The 15,693-nt window shown below is 39.2% G+C and overlaps 1 long non-coding RNA gene across 2 annotated transcripts in view; it reads right to left on the reverse strand.

The window, feature by feature from the left end:
- Window positions 1-1,404: 1,404 nt before the first annotated feature.
- Window positions 1,405-15,693, reverse strand: part of LOC146789552 (uncharacterized) — a 54,962-nt gene continuing 40,673 nt past the window's right edge. Inside the window, exons 3-4 of one of the 2 annotated variants that reach the window (XR_014969825.1) lie at window positions 11,191-11,316; window positions 1,405-2,336 (exon numbers count right to left, since the gene is read on the reverse strand). This is a non-coding gene — a long non-coding RNA (uncharacterized LOC146789552). The remainder of the gene's footprint in view (window positions 2,337-11,190; window positions 11,317-15,693) is intronic. The other variant, XR_014969826.1, reaches the window with a different exon arrangement.

The following is a 15,693-nucleotide window of genomic DNA, read 5'->3' on the forward strand; positions in this document are numbered from 1 at the left end:
ATATGAGTTTTTTTTTAAAATTATTTTCATTAATGGCAGCCTTAGTGTGGTGAGAGTCTGTTTTTCATATGTACCCAAGACTCTTTTTTCTATGTCTATCCTTAAATCTGCTTGGTCATGCTTGGTTGTAAAAAATGCCTTTATATGTAGCCACTTCCTTTCTATGAAGTGACTTTGACAAAGACCGTGAGGTTGAAACGCGTCAGTCAATAATTCTTTTCTTTTCCTGCAATCCTGAGTGCGACTCCTACCTTTTTGTTGTGAAGCAAGAGGGTTTTTTTCACACATATATATATATATTACACAATTTTTTATAGGGTCTTTTTATAAAGTACTTTATAGGATTTGAATTCTTTTTATGTATTGCTATATAGGTATATCACTCAAGGGTAACTGCATTTAGGCCTGTTGAATTACTATATCCATTGTAGATAGGAACTTCAGATCTGGGGGAATTTAATTTGATGATTAAGTATGTGACTATGAAAGTTTTTTAAGTGGATTATGTTTTATCATCTCAAATCCAATGAATAGATCTTGTACTTTGAGTTAGGAACTGTCATTCTTCAGCATCGAATATATATTTGATTTTGTCAATTATATAGATTTTTTTAAGCACTATTTTTCATTATTATTGGGATATTGGATGTAATATGACGATATTATCATTTATGTGATGAATATTACATTTGCACTATGTTTGCACAGTAAGAAATTATAGCACTTGCACTTTATGATGGTAGGTTGCGACGTGTTTGGCATTGTTTTAATTGAGCGAAATTCATATAATAGGGTATATATCGTGTCACTATGGCAATAATTATACCCGTGATGTAGGCTTTAAATAACAGCTTATTCATCAAAGTAATTGTTTCATGCATTATGCACTTTTACTAAAAATGTTATTTACATATTTAACTATGAGAATGATACATATTTTTAAGGTATTTATATATTTATGGATTTTAACAGGTATTTCTGGAATTGAAGTATTTTGTTTAGCTCTATTCTCAAATGCAACGTAATTGTAACCGACAACATCCAATCACGCACTGTATAAATATCATGTGTTTTACCGAGGGGTCATGTGATCAAGGCTGTGTTTTCACAGCCGAAACGCGTCATGCTGACCGTGGAGACAATAAATTAAGCACGTTATACTTTTGGCGCACTTTGTGGTCTGTACCTGTTCAGCAATTGAAACACAGGACTATTGGAGAAAAAAAAAAATATATATATATATTATATATATATACACATTTCCTCAAAGCTTTAATATTCAAACGCGCTCTCAGGACAAAGTACCACACGAAAACACAAGGTGTCCGTTGTTTAATTCACAACACGTTTCACCTCTGACGAGGGTTGATCACGTAAATAGCAGACAACAAAATCAGCACAGCATAAATGGGGTTTCCTTGATGCATACAAGTGACGTGTATATCGTGGTTAATGCAGCGGACATATTGCGATGGTACATACTTTAAATGCCATGTTAGAAAAAATTAGGTAATCATCTTGCTATAATTTCCGTACGATCGTCCACGCCATTGTTTAGTGAAGTCAATATACCTCTACTCTTACATGCACATAAATATGACGAAATTGCATAGGGAAATAATAAACATCGCACACGACGATCAATGACGAATAAATATAGAAAATAATAATGAAATTGAATGAAGCAGTCTAACCCATGATAACATGTATCATTACTCGCCACATGCGATCTTGCAATCTTAGTCGTATGATATTAGGACTAAACTCCCGCCTACAACGATGTTGATAATCAACAATGTTGGCTAGTGCCGACTCACGCATCTTGCGTGAGTGACGGGACTTGTCTATTTGTCAATAAAGTTATTTTTCATTCGCAAAGTCCTAAAGCATCCTATTGCATATCAGACAGAACGTTGCTCTATGTCATATAGACTGTATACTGTATTGCCCAATGGTACAATACATATCTCCCCCAACACAAGAGCAGCAGAGTATTACCGAGTGGCCCGTCGCTGTCCCTATGAACAATATATATCTATCTCAACACACTGTAAGTACAGATGTGAACATATGAAACATGTCGTTCAACTTATGCTGTGTTAAACTGCTGAAAAAACCTTGTAAATCATAACCAAATGGTGTCGTGTAGCAATAATGAGCACAGTGCACAAGGAATAGCACAAGTCCGCCGCACTTGTCGTAGCCGACCCCATGCTGCAAAGTAGTGCTGTCATAAACATAATCGTGAACGTGCTCTTAAGAAACAAACTAAAGGAAAGAGGAAATTGGAGACCATATGTGTAGTGAATATCGGTGAATAAGCAAATCCTTTCCATCTGTGAAGTAGAGAAAGAGAAAGAAGAAGAAGAAAAAGACAAAAAATGTGCATTAAGATATCGCTATTAAAAAAGGACATCTAATCCTAAAGTTTACAATAACATCTTCACTTTTCAAAGTGTCTTATACCATCAAGGGCACATTGTACTTCATGAAAGATAGATGCAGAGCTACAGAACCATGATACAATGTTCAACACAATATGCATATACCTGTAAAGACCGTATAAGAGACAAGCATTTCGACATACATACGTACATGCGAAATAATGTTGTCATAATAGAATAAAGACAGTTACTCTTTCTTCCTGATTCAACCCTCCCGGCACTTTGGTCTGGAAGTCAATAGCTTGGACTCTCTTTGTCGTAGTTTCAGTATCCTGTTGCCCCCCCCTCGGACTTTTACTAATCTGTTAAAGGATGATATAACTTAATTCCTTAGTGTTAGAGAAATGCCTCTCCCTAAAATGTCGGGCCACAGGATACTTAGGGTCATAATTAGTAATCGCAGGAGTGTGTTCTAGGATTCTCTTTTTGGCCATACATGTAGTGCTGCCTATGTACCAAAGTTTGCATGTACATTCTATTGCATAAATCACAAACATGGAGCTACAAGTAAGAAACTGGGTGATGTTTTTATTGACCCCATTATGGCTCACCTGTCTTGCAATGGCCACAAGGAAAGAAACCTTCAAGGCCCTTCATGCTGTCAGGTGGATAAGTGGTGATATCACTATGGACAAGCATGTCCCTCATATTCCTCCCTCTACGATATGTGATGCATGGTCTGATCGGAATGGAATCCCCTATCACCATGTCATTTCTGAGGATACCCCAATTTTTGGCCATAATCCTTTTGATGGCCTGTGCATCAGAACTGTAAGTGAGTATCATCCTGAGCTTGTTTCTCATCAGTGGAAGGCTTGTCAGAAATTGTCAATGCCCTATCAACTTTCTCCACTCTGCTCAATGCCATCCTGACTACCCAATTAGGATAACCTCTCTCCCTGAAACGGTCTGCTATGATTTTGCTTTCAATGTGGTAGGTATCGTCAGAGTTGCAATTGCTTTTTGACCCCAGCAGTTGCAATTCCTTTTTGCCCTCAGCAGTTCCCCATATGGAATGCTCCACTTCAAGGTCTCGGGATGACTGCTGAGGGCATGTAGGACACTGTTACCTGCGGTTGCTTTGCGGTGTAACGACGTAATTACCTTGTTGCCCTTAACCTGTAGTTTGACGTCCAGGTATTCTGTTTCAGTTCTACTGATGTTGCCACTGAGAAAAATATTTCGATCATTGTCATTAAGCTTCTTGATGAAATTAAGGGCTTCACACTCTGTCCCCTTCCAAATTATAAATAAATCATCAATGTAGTGTAGCCACATTGCCACATGTTCAACTTCATCTTGTAGGGCGGGGTCAGAGTGAATGTTTTCCTCCCAGTTTCCCATGAATAAATTCACGAAACTGGGAGCAAAACATGATCCCATCGCTGTACCGTTGATCTGACGAAACAAAGCACCGTTGAACAAAAAGATGTTATTGGTCAAACAGTACTCTGTCATGTCAAGTAGCATCTGTGTATGTCCCCGGAATCTGATGTGTCTTTTCCCCAAATACACTCCACATGCTGTTAAGCCTTTTTGATGATTGATAATGGTATATAGACTCTGTACGTCCAAAGTAATGAACAACGAGTCTGTATCCCATAACAAATTTTCTACTTTATTGAGAAAATCTTTAGTATCGTTGACATAGCTGTCAAGGTTGATCACAAATCCTCTCAAGAAATAATCAATGTATTTCGATATGTGTTCTGTCACACTCCCACGTGATGACACAATGGGTCAACCTGGTGGTTTAGTGGCATCTTTGTGGACTTTAGGGAGCAGGTATAGTACTGGGAGGACCGGATAATCACACTTTAAATAGCCGAATTCCTCCCAAGTCAATATGCCCTTACCTTTCCATTCAATCAGACGTTCCCAAATGTTGGTAATACTGATATTGTATCTGTCATAACCTACAGATTCATAAAACATGTCATCTTTTAGTTGTCTTTCAGCCTCTTCCAAATATAGTTCCCGACTGAGCACAACAATATTGCCCCCTTTGTCTGCTGGACGAATGACAATACTGTCATCGTCCATCAGAGATTTAAGGGCCTGTCTCTGTTCGTGTGTAAGATTGCATTTTTCATTATTTTGGGATTTTTTTCTACTGTACGTAGACTGAGCAAGTGACTTGTTAACAATATCAGGTAAAGTATCCAGATTGTCATGGGGAAGAGTGGGTAAAAAGGTTGATTTGGGTCTAAAGGCAGTGTCAGCCAAGGCATCGGTGATGATGTCCAACTCTGTTAGTAATTGTATGGAAGAAACAGCACTATCTGCACTTACAACAGTTTGTCCTAATTAAACCACTGTGCTGAGTATCTCAGTATCATGAATATTAAAATCATAACTATCAGTGTTGCAAGCCCCACTGTGTACTTGACCCTCTCTACTGCCCTTAAGTTTATGCCACTTTTGTAGTTTGAGTTTCCTTACGTATTTGAAAACATCAATGCGTACATCAGCATACTCAGAGGGATAGGATGGACAGAATGATAAACCAAGGCAGAGAGTTCTTTATTCAATCATGGTTAAAGTTCTTTTTGATAAATTAATAATAGTTCTGTTCACCATTCCGTCATCCATCAGTATGCTCTTCTGGTGCGCGCTTTGTTGGTTCCCATTGCGCCACGGCCCCTGCCTCTTCTGCCACCGCTGTCTGCGCCTTGTTCTTCTGTTGTTGCGTACCCTCTTCCTCGGCCCTGTCCTCGTCCCCGTTGTCCCCTTGCTTTTGGTATTGGCGTTTCTCTCGTAGTTAGACGTCCCCGCCTTAGAGTCCGGTACTCGTCTAAAAAAGTGAGTTGCTTTTTATTGTTTGTTAACGGTGTCTGATTTTGTACCGATACATCGGACTCACTATCACTGGTTGTGGAGATCTCTACAGTCGGTTTTTCTGTCACCCCACTTGATGTTACTGGCTCAGAGTTCTCATTTCTGTACAAATGGTCATATTTATGGCTGAAAGTTAGAATACGACCACTATCGTAGTCATCATAATCACGATTAAGTTTCCTTTCTTTTCGTGCCTTAATATCTTCCTCATGTCTATTCAGCCTTTCTTTGATAGTAGTAAGTGACATGTTCAAGTTATCAGCGTCCATACTACTTTTTAGTTCTTCCAATAATTCTTTAATTTCCTTTAACCCCATCGCCGCGGCGGGAATTCCGCGGCGGCGCGGGGGGGGTTTGGGGGCACTGCGGTGGCGCCGTGCTCATGACGGAACCACTCCGTCATGAGTCACGGTTGAGCTGTGCTCATGACGGAGTGGTTCCGTCATGATTCCGCCCACGGCGCTAATCGCCCGCACAGGCGGGGAATTAGCGCCGCGTGGGCGGAGCGGCCGCCAACGGCCGCAGCATGACGGAACCACTCCGTCATGAGCACACGGCACCCGTGGCTCATGACGGAGTGGTTCCGTCATGAGCAGGGAAGGGGTTAACAGCTCCTCTCTATCTAGCCAGGCATATTTCACAAGGATTTCCAACATTCTCCTAGAACTTAATGCAGAATTGGTTGACCATTCTTCCAGCATCATAGGATTGGGTTTTTCATATGTCGGTGTCGTGAAGATACGGAGTCCTCTTGGAACCATACTTTGATCGACATAATGTTGCAAGGATGTGGCCTCCCACCACTTACTGATCTCTGATCTTCTCAGTTTCTCATACCGTTTAAGTTTATCATCCTTCGAGTGTGATTGCATTTCTTTCTCTTTGTTTGTATTGGAAGGATTTTGTTTCCTAGTGAACATCATTTTCGCTGCTGCCCTGCGCTCCTCATCTTCTTCCATTGTTGTCCCACAACCGGACAATGCCTGTTTTTCTAGTTGGCCCGTCCCCCTAGTGTATTACTAGGTTGCTTCTGCCCTCTGATGTATGTACACGATCCAGGGAGGATCCAGGGAGGATCTCCCAATCACTGTTAGTTTTTGTGCAAAACTTCCATGCACCTAAATCTCCGAAAAACCTGAAACCGATGAAATCACCCTCAATAATTCATTACATTTCACTCCAATGAGGGGCTTACAATTCAATCTTGAATCACGCAAGATCCCCAGGTATGAGACGGTTGAGACCTTCATTAGTGCCTGCACCTGGAATTTTGTTAAGATTTACTTGGCCTGAAACCTACTGTCATGACTAAAGACTTGTAAAATTGGTGGCCAGGTCCTTATCATTCATAAAACAACAAACAAATCTAATAGAGTTTGCAGGCCCAATACAGTTCTAGCTAAATGAACCCTGTGATATGCACAGTAATGCTGTTAAGGGTTGTTTTCCATCAGGAGGACCATCTGCTCCTTATGCTAATAATGTGTACTCTGATCTATTTATATTCAGGGGAAATAAGAGCTGGGCCAAAATACATCCTTGACAGACTCCTCAGTTTGTACTAAAAGGTCACAAACAAGAAGAATCTCTGGAATATCAAATTGAGGCAGCTGTATCATATGACGATCCCCCAAGAAATCTTTTATATCTGGGTCCATACTGAATGAGAGAAGAAAGTTCCATAGTTTGGACCGATTTACTCTGTTGAAGGCCAAAGTTAAGCCTGGCCTTGGATCAAGCTTGGTCTTACAACAGTGTACTGATTAACGATCAAATATAAATTCAAGCATTGATCATTTGTCACCCTGATGGGTATAAATCCATAATGAAGGTCAGATAAAATATCATTCTCTGCAGCCCAAGCTGTCAGTCTATCAAGAACAACCCACCCAATAAAACTTGCGATTGTTCTTGTCCCCTTTGTGAACACTGGAGAGTAATTGTGGTTCACAAGGAGTAGGCGCGCTGACAGTTGTGTTTATGGTCTGGGGAGCCCATATCTCCAGCTCATTAATGTATGCAGATTCATTGTGAAGTCTGTAACTAATTTTAACTGTTAACCATAAAGAAGAGACAATGTATTTTCTATTGTTTTTTTGTCAACAGATGGCTTGGGACTACTTTACAGTGCATTATCAAAACCTTCTGCTACTTTTTATAATTTGCGTGCCAGGGTCATGTTCTGCTTGAGAAAAGAGAAGGGATCAACGAGAAGAGCTTCATCGAACTGGTCTGATGATAAGTGACAAAAACGTATTAGCTTTGTTTTTGCAGCATTTGAGTGAGGCCAGAATACCATCATCCATTTTGAGAGGTTGCAGACTAACCACATGTAAGGATCAAACTCCAAGAGCTCATCATCTATATCTTAGTATCATTCTCTAAAACTCAGCTAATCATAGCTGAAGACTTCTGAGGTGAACTACTGGTGATTCTTTTAAAGAACAGGTTTTGACCTTCTTTCTTGTTACTAGGATAAGTAAAGCTTGCACCTACAAACATATTTATTATATTGAATCCTTAGGTAAGGAACATTTCCTGTTAAACTTTCATAAAGAGACGCTCACACTTCACATCATTCCTTCTGGGCTCAATCCTCTCTTAACCCAAGCCTATGGAGTCTCTCTTTAGAGAAGTCTGGGAAGTTTCAAAAAGAGTTAACAATGAACAATGGAAACGATGGATGACACCCTCAGGTGATTCAAGTACAATGATTGCCTATGAAACAGAGTTAGAATTTTAGAGTTAAATAATAAACAGTGGGGAAAAAGATGGATCACACCCTCAGGTGATTCAAGTACATTGATTGCCTATCAATTAGGGTTAGAATTTACCAGCTTTCCAGAAGCGAGTTCTAACAAGGTATAAACCAATTTAGGTTTACCTGTGTTCTCTTGTGTAGGTGGCCTAACCTGCCAGTTCAGGATGCACTGTATCTATATGGAGCAGGGTCAGTACTGACTTGCATAGGATTGGCCTTTGGCTAGAGAGGCACAGAGGACCAAATATAGTGGTTTGGGATGCTACTCACTGAGATTGCTTGTGATTTAGACTATTTTAAACATTCCTCCCAAATTGTTTTGTGTTTTCTCTGATTTTTGCTCATCTTTCCAAAAACAATGACAGTGACGAAGAGCTTGCTGTCAAGCCACAAGTAGCTTGAAAGAGTCTGCAGTCCTTGCAGATCTCCCTACTCTACACTCAATTCAGTCCTCTGATAATGAGGTCCAAAAATGAGCTATAATTTTAGCTTCTCTCATCTGTATACCAACCCTTTCCCAAAACCTATGTGAAGAAGTAATAACACTTCCACAAACATGAAAACAGTGGAGTACTTACATGCAATGGTGTCCCCAAAAATGAAAGATAACTGCCCTTGCTTTAGTCTTCCAAGCTGCCAGCAGTAATCCAAAAGTCAAGTGCTTGGTACTACCAGCAATTAAAGACTCAAAATAATTCCTTGGTGTAGCTGCTCTAGAATGTACATTGTTAAAAACGAAAGCATTCCACATGAGCTGGTGTTTTTTATACTGGTGAAAGACTTAGAAAGACATCCTTTCCTTACATCATGCACTGTTTTAGGGAGTCAGTTGACTGAATCAGGTAAATCACTGAGGGAAGCAAACCATTTCCCCCTTATTAGGCTCCTTTTCTGTTATCCACGGCTTGAAAGCTATAAGTATAAAGACATTGTAAGGGTTCCTATCTATATGTATGACATTTGATCTCCTATGGAAAGGTCTCTACCTATTAGCAGCAATTGTTTTTCAAGAGCTTGTGGAATCTCCTCCAATGCAGTTCACTGTGTGGTCTATGAAGAGGAAGTTGGTGAAGGTTCCCGAAGTGTACTATACCTCTCCATCTGCTTCTTTCTCAGTCTGAGTTAAGGAGCATTATTTTTCAGAGCATAGACCCTGACACTGGCAATAATTCTCAAGTTTATTTATTGCTACATCAGGAATATAAATGCAACACTTTTGTAGTTAGTATCTACTTTATTATCCTTGCTAGCACTTTCGTTGAGTTCACCCACCTCTTCATTTTCTCAACTTTATTTTAAATGACAGACATTTCCATTTGGTTTAGTCCATTTCTTCTATGGATATTTCCAACAATGTGAGAAGTGAATCAATAGCTCTCACATGGCAATCAAAACACAGGCATGACCCAATAAGTAATATCTACACACTGATAGGATCAAGCATAAAGGTATTGTTCTTCCCTGAACGTAAACCTTTTCCTGTACATCTTCTTGTATCTGGAATTTTACTATCAGCAAAGGTCAAGCAAACAAGTATGCCAGTAAGAATGGGTGCAATATTAGTGTGCAAGTCAATTCAGATTTTTTTTTCCCAGCAAAGAAACAGTCATAAGTTCTCAATAAACTCAGGGAAACAAAGTTGTAGTGAAAATACAATCATTGATTTCAAGCACATCAGGACAACAAAAGGATAATACACCGGGTCTGCCACAAAGCCACAGCATAAGCAAAAACCTTGAAATTAATCAGTCATTCCTAATGCAATAAGGAAACGAAACAAAGGTTAGACTGAGTATATAGTTAATTAGGCTCTTTCACAATAAAAAAAATAGTCACAACACATTATTAAAAATGTAAAAGCTGAACAAAATACTGTGATTATGGAGTCAAGCAGATGTTTCTTGAAAACAGATCCAAAAATGCAATAGTATTAAATAAACATGAAGCTATAGGGTAATTTTGATTTTTTTTTAATAATTAAAAAGAAGTAGATTATATAACAATCAAGGTAATTCAAGACAAATGATGTGCAGCAAAATTTGGGTGCATTTGCCAACACAAAGCAACATTATTCTATGTCAAACATACACTTTCTTGTAAAACCCACAAGAGAAGTCTGTCAGTTACCCTAATACACATTTTGACTGAGAATCTCCGAATAAGCTGCATATTCTAACAAATGCACAATTGTGCCTAAGGCCATGAAATTACATATACATGCTCTACAAGAGGTTTGATCTGACACAAGTCTACTATCTGATCCCTGGTGGTAAATATTTTAACTTTAGACTAAGCATGTCTAATTCTGATCATATTAGATCTAGGTAGGGAGAGTCTATGTCAGATTTTCATAATTAACTGTTGAATAAGAATTAGTTCTATTTAAATTCACTTTATGTAGGTTTTAATTTTTTTAATATCCTGAAAATGTGGCTTGGAAACCTCAAGAGTAAAAAAGGAGTAATATTTGGATTCACTTCATGTATGTGGATATGTGAATATCATCACAAATTTGGCATAGGTAGCTAGTGAAAAAAGGTAATTAGTTCAATTTAGATTTCTTTTACATAGAGTTTCCTTACCTGTAAATACTGAAAATTAGATCTCAACATCAGCCACCCTAGCATCCATGATATGATTATCATATCACTTCCATGTAAATAACAGGGATGTTACGAGGTGCAAGTTGGAATCCAATCAAGTCTGGCACAGATCAAGCATTCACCAAGTAATTCAATTAGATCTAACAGACCTTCCATGTCACGAGGGGCTGCCATGAAATGAAAGGGTAACATAAACATAATGCAGGTCCATTTTTATTAGTTATACATAATTTGATTGGCACAGATCTATGGTGTGCAGCAAATAGGTAACAAAAATAATATAAAAGAAAGGCAACATCAGGAACAAGATACTACTGAGGGATGTTGCAGTGAAATCTTTATCGCGAAAGCATTAGAATCGAGCTGTACAGTGGGTCCGTTATGCATGGAAGAACCAGTAGGGGAGGTACTTAAGAAACAAAAGAAACAAGAGCACGTTATGAATATTCCACATATACTTCTTGATGTTGTGTATTTTGCATGTTCATGTAAACATGACCACCTTTAAGTAAATATGACTTACAGAAAGAGTAATAAACAATACCTTTAACACATTTTCAATTTGCCTCTCTGGTGGGGCTTCCAGCACTTCAACTCGATTTGCTCGACAGGGTGCCTGTGGAGGGCTAGGGCGCCTCCAAAAAAATATCCTTTTTCTTTTTTTGTTATTCTGTGAAATTAAAAGGAATTTCACTTATGGAGAACATGTAGGAACATATGCTAAATTTCTTTAGAAAGTTTGTTGCTTTTTCATAGCAACAGTCTATCTTGAATATACCATCTCAATGGGCAAAAACAGATTTACAACTCTGCTGACCAATCCATTTGAATGAGGAGTATTAGGGGAAGATGAGTGAAAGTTAGGGCCAGCAGGAGGAGGTCTCCATCTGCCTATTTTTAGCTAATCAAAAGTAGCAGATTTTCTTGTTGTGATTGTAATGGGAATATATGATATTGTTGTGGATTTTCCCAGTGGGCAAATAAACTCAACCAAAGCAATAGAGAATTGATACAGAACTAGTTCTTCTCATGTGTAAATTAGATTGCCAAAAAAGCCTACAAATCATTTTAGTACAGTTATTTATGTAGTAATAACATGATAGTTAGCAAGTAGTTGTAATTGGCATTACAGACATTACAAAAATATTTTCTTAAACTTAACTCCATCCAAGCAGCATACTGTACACCTTCCACTGCCTTGTCTGTCCATGAAGTTGTCTGTACACAATGGGAGCCGCCATTAAATTCACATCGCTTCATACGCATAACGATTTTTTCTATTGTGAGTCATTGTCTCTGAATCATGGGGCAATGAGAGGTTATTCAACAATGTCCGTGATAGTTACTGTCTTTGATTACTGGTTTGTCAGTACTTCAGAAAGCACTGCCCTTCAATTAGGTACCTAAGTGCTTCTTTATATGCTTATACTTCTTGAAATATAACTAGGTTCAGCAGTGAGGGCTTTTTCCAGAAGGCAAAAGATGTTTTTTAAGTCAGATAGAATATGATAAAGTAACCACATGTAATATATATAATGCTCAGGCACAGCTATTACCATTAAAATTTGCTCTGTATATGCAATTGGTTTACATAGATATTTTAGTTGCTACAATAAAGAAAACCAGAAGTTGACAGCAACTTCTAGAGTCAGGTAATATAACTCCGAAAACATTTTTAGTGATTAACCAAGAGAACTAGATATTACAGCAATTGACTTCAATCAGGTAAAGTTTTATACAGTTTATTATTCTGACTCCAAGCATTATGCCTGACAAACCAGTCATTGTTGAGGCAACTGGTCACAAGAGTACAACTGTGGTGTTATGGATGTTCTATCCTTTGTTCTAGTTTTCTTGGAGCTCATGGTTATTTGGGTTTACTCACTTGTGCAGTAACGGTCCCCAAAGCCCAATAGATCACCACTCAAAAAGCAAGCTATATCGCAACACATAACAGTAGTAGTGCTGCTGGTTTGCAGAGAGTAAACTTGACAGCATCAGTAATAATATTAATAATCTTTATTTGGCAATAATCACAGCCATAAAAGATAAAAAGACAGGAAATATGATACAACAACAATTAATTTAAAAGTTCCTTTAAATGTATTGCAAAATCACAAAGGTCCTAGCAGCCATCAGTCACATCTAGAGTTTTGGATCCTAATGCTGCTCTCAAGAAGTTCATTACTCCAAAAAACGTGGGATCTTTGGGCAAAAGCTGCAAATACAATAAAGCAACATCGGCATGTCTAAATCTCAAGTCTTTTAAATGCGGATTAAGAAACAGTCTTCTGGGACGAGTAAAATATTTGCATAAAGGAACAAAATATAGGGTATCCTGTGGAGACCTATCGTCACAGCCATAGGGACCTCTATCCTCTACATGTAAAACAAAGCCAGCAGGAGATGCCAAAAGATGTTGAAGCTGATTACATCTGAATCGAGTTATTAAAAATCTGTCAGAGGCACTGGCTAAAATAGAGAGATATTTCTCCACACCCTGGACTGATTTAACTAAAACATGCCCTCTCACCACAGGTGCACTAAGCTCGTCGTCCTCATGGAAGGACGTGGCGTATTTATAAAACAACTCTTTTACTATTTTCAGATCCCAGGACTTCACTGTATCATATTTCAGGAAAATGTCTGCTCTTCCTAGGGCCATGATGGTCTCTTTGAAATGCTGTAACCGGGGGATATTGAATGCATGGTCTAGTGAGATTCAGTCCAGGATAACTGAACGATTAAAAGCTGTCTCATCGCTAGACAGATCTTCACCCAGCACAACATAGGCTTAACCACCACCAGGTCAGTTATATACTTAAGTCCTAATTCTTGGTGTACGGAGAAAGAGGGGCTTCCCTGGTGGACTTTCAAACTGTGTCTCAAATATTTACTTTGTTCACTCTGTAGTTTTTTGACCGCTGTATAGCCCTAGACCTCGCTGCCATACAGGACCTTGGAAATGCAGAAAGTCTGGTATAGCTTTAGCATCACCCCGTGCGACAAGGTGCTTAATTTATCGGCATAGTTGGCAATAACTCCCATTTATTTATTCATGTACACTAGCTTCCCCTCCTGCAAGTGTTTCCAATTTAGTTTTGCATCAAAAATAATTCCCAGGTATGAAAAAGCCGGGACCTTGGCTAAACTATGGGTTCCTGCCTTGAAAGTCTTTGATCTAATCACCCGTGTGCCTACTTCCATAACATACAATTTTGTAAAGTTGGGCGACAAGTCCAACCCATTCATGAAAGAAACAAACCCATTTGTGTGCGCGCCATCAATACTGTGTCATCTGTGTATAACAAAACTGGTACTGATTTCCTGCCTATCCTGGGGTTGTCATTCTATAATGATATCAGGGCAGATTCTAGACCATTAATATATATCATAAATTAAAAAAAAGGTCTAAAATACACCCTTGGCGAACCCCCCTGCTGCGATTAAAATAATCAGTAAGACACCCTTCATGAGAATATTTAACTGCAGCAATGGTGTGGGCATGGTGTGTCAATAATACATTTATAATCGGCAACTCAACCACAAGAGAACTGAGTAAAATCCACAATTTCTTGCGGTTCATCCTGTCGAATTCTGAGGTGAGATCCATGAAGACCAAAAAGAGAGCTCTGGGTTGGGCAATCATATATTTGGAAATTAGAAGAGAAAGATTTAGATTTTCTGTGGTTGATTTTCCTGTGTGAAATCCTTATTGCACCTCCGAGATAATTTAATTTGTGTCAGCCCAGGCAGAGAGCCTATTTAATAATACCCGGCCCTAGACCTTACTGTGGAGTCAATAAGGGATATAGGACCGTAACAGTAAGAGTTGTCCCTTTCCCTCTTTCTTAAAAATAGGGTCGGTCGTAGCAGTAGACCATGAGGGTCGCATCCCGTTCATTTAAGCGGCATTTAGCACCCTGGTCAAAACCGGAGCCCATACATCAATGTTGTCCTGAAAAAAGTCCGGAGGAATCCATCGAGTCCTGGGGCCTTGTTCCGGGACAATCCCTCTATGCCCAACTTTACTTACCCAGAAGAAAGGTGACGGGAGCATCACTGGGGCAGCGTCCTAAATCATTATTAGATCCCTCACTTTGCCTGAAATTATAAACTCTTTCAAAATGAGCAGTCCATTGATCCGGGTTAATGTGATGACATAAGTTTGGTCTTAACAGCTCTAAGAAGCAAGGGCTATTTATAACATACCAGAAAAGAGTGCAGTCCCTCTGTTCACTTGCTTCTGTTAGGTCTTCCCAGGCTTGTCTTTGTAGCGAGCGCCTTTGTTCCATAAGGTCCCCCTTATAATTACGGCAACAGTTTGTCCCCCAGATTCTATCACGGGATCTGTTTCAGGGCCTTCTTAAGGAGCTGGAGAGCTTAAGAGCACTCCACATCGAACCATATTGGGCGTTCAGAGGGAGGACTGACTACCGGGACTATTAACAGACAGGCAACAGACCAGGCAATGGCAATAAATGAGCATATAGGTTCCTCTCCAGGGGCTGAGGGATCTAAGCACGTTAAAATCTCTTATTGTCGTATTTTAAAAAGGAAGGATTAAAAACCTTAGTATCTAACTATGAACAACGCAAACACCTCCCGTGAACGCTTAAGGATAATGTGCCCGCCCTTGTGCTACGGGGCACTGTCTGATTGCTCACCCCTTTAAGCACTTTAGTCAAGGGGTTGTGGTCACTAAATGGGCTGTGTAAAATATTAAAAGAAAATGTGGACCAGCCCAAAGAAACAGAAACAAAGATGTAATCAATGATTGTTGCACATCCCCTGCCTTTATATGTTGGGGGAAAGTGTGAGTTATTGGGATAATACATCTTATCTAAGGTGAATAATAAACCATAAGTATTTAAGAGACCGTTCAATTCAAGACCTTCTGAAGAGTGTTCAATACGCAATCCCTCAATGATCGTACATGTAGGCAGACTTTGCGAGTTTTGTGAGGAGTCTGGGCATAGATGGCAGTTACAATCTCCTATCAAAATAAGATTCTCCTGGGAGAGGCTTTTTCCCTGTAATGATTCAA

The sequence above is a fragment of the Triturus cristatus genome, chromosome 10 (assembly GCF_964204655.1).
Source record: "Triturus cristatus chromosome 10, aTriCri1.1, whole genome shotgun sequence".
Classification (NCBI taxonomy): domain Eukaryota; kingdom Metazoa; phylum Chordata; class Amphibia; order Caudata; family Salamandridae; genus Triturus; species Triturus cristatus.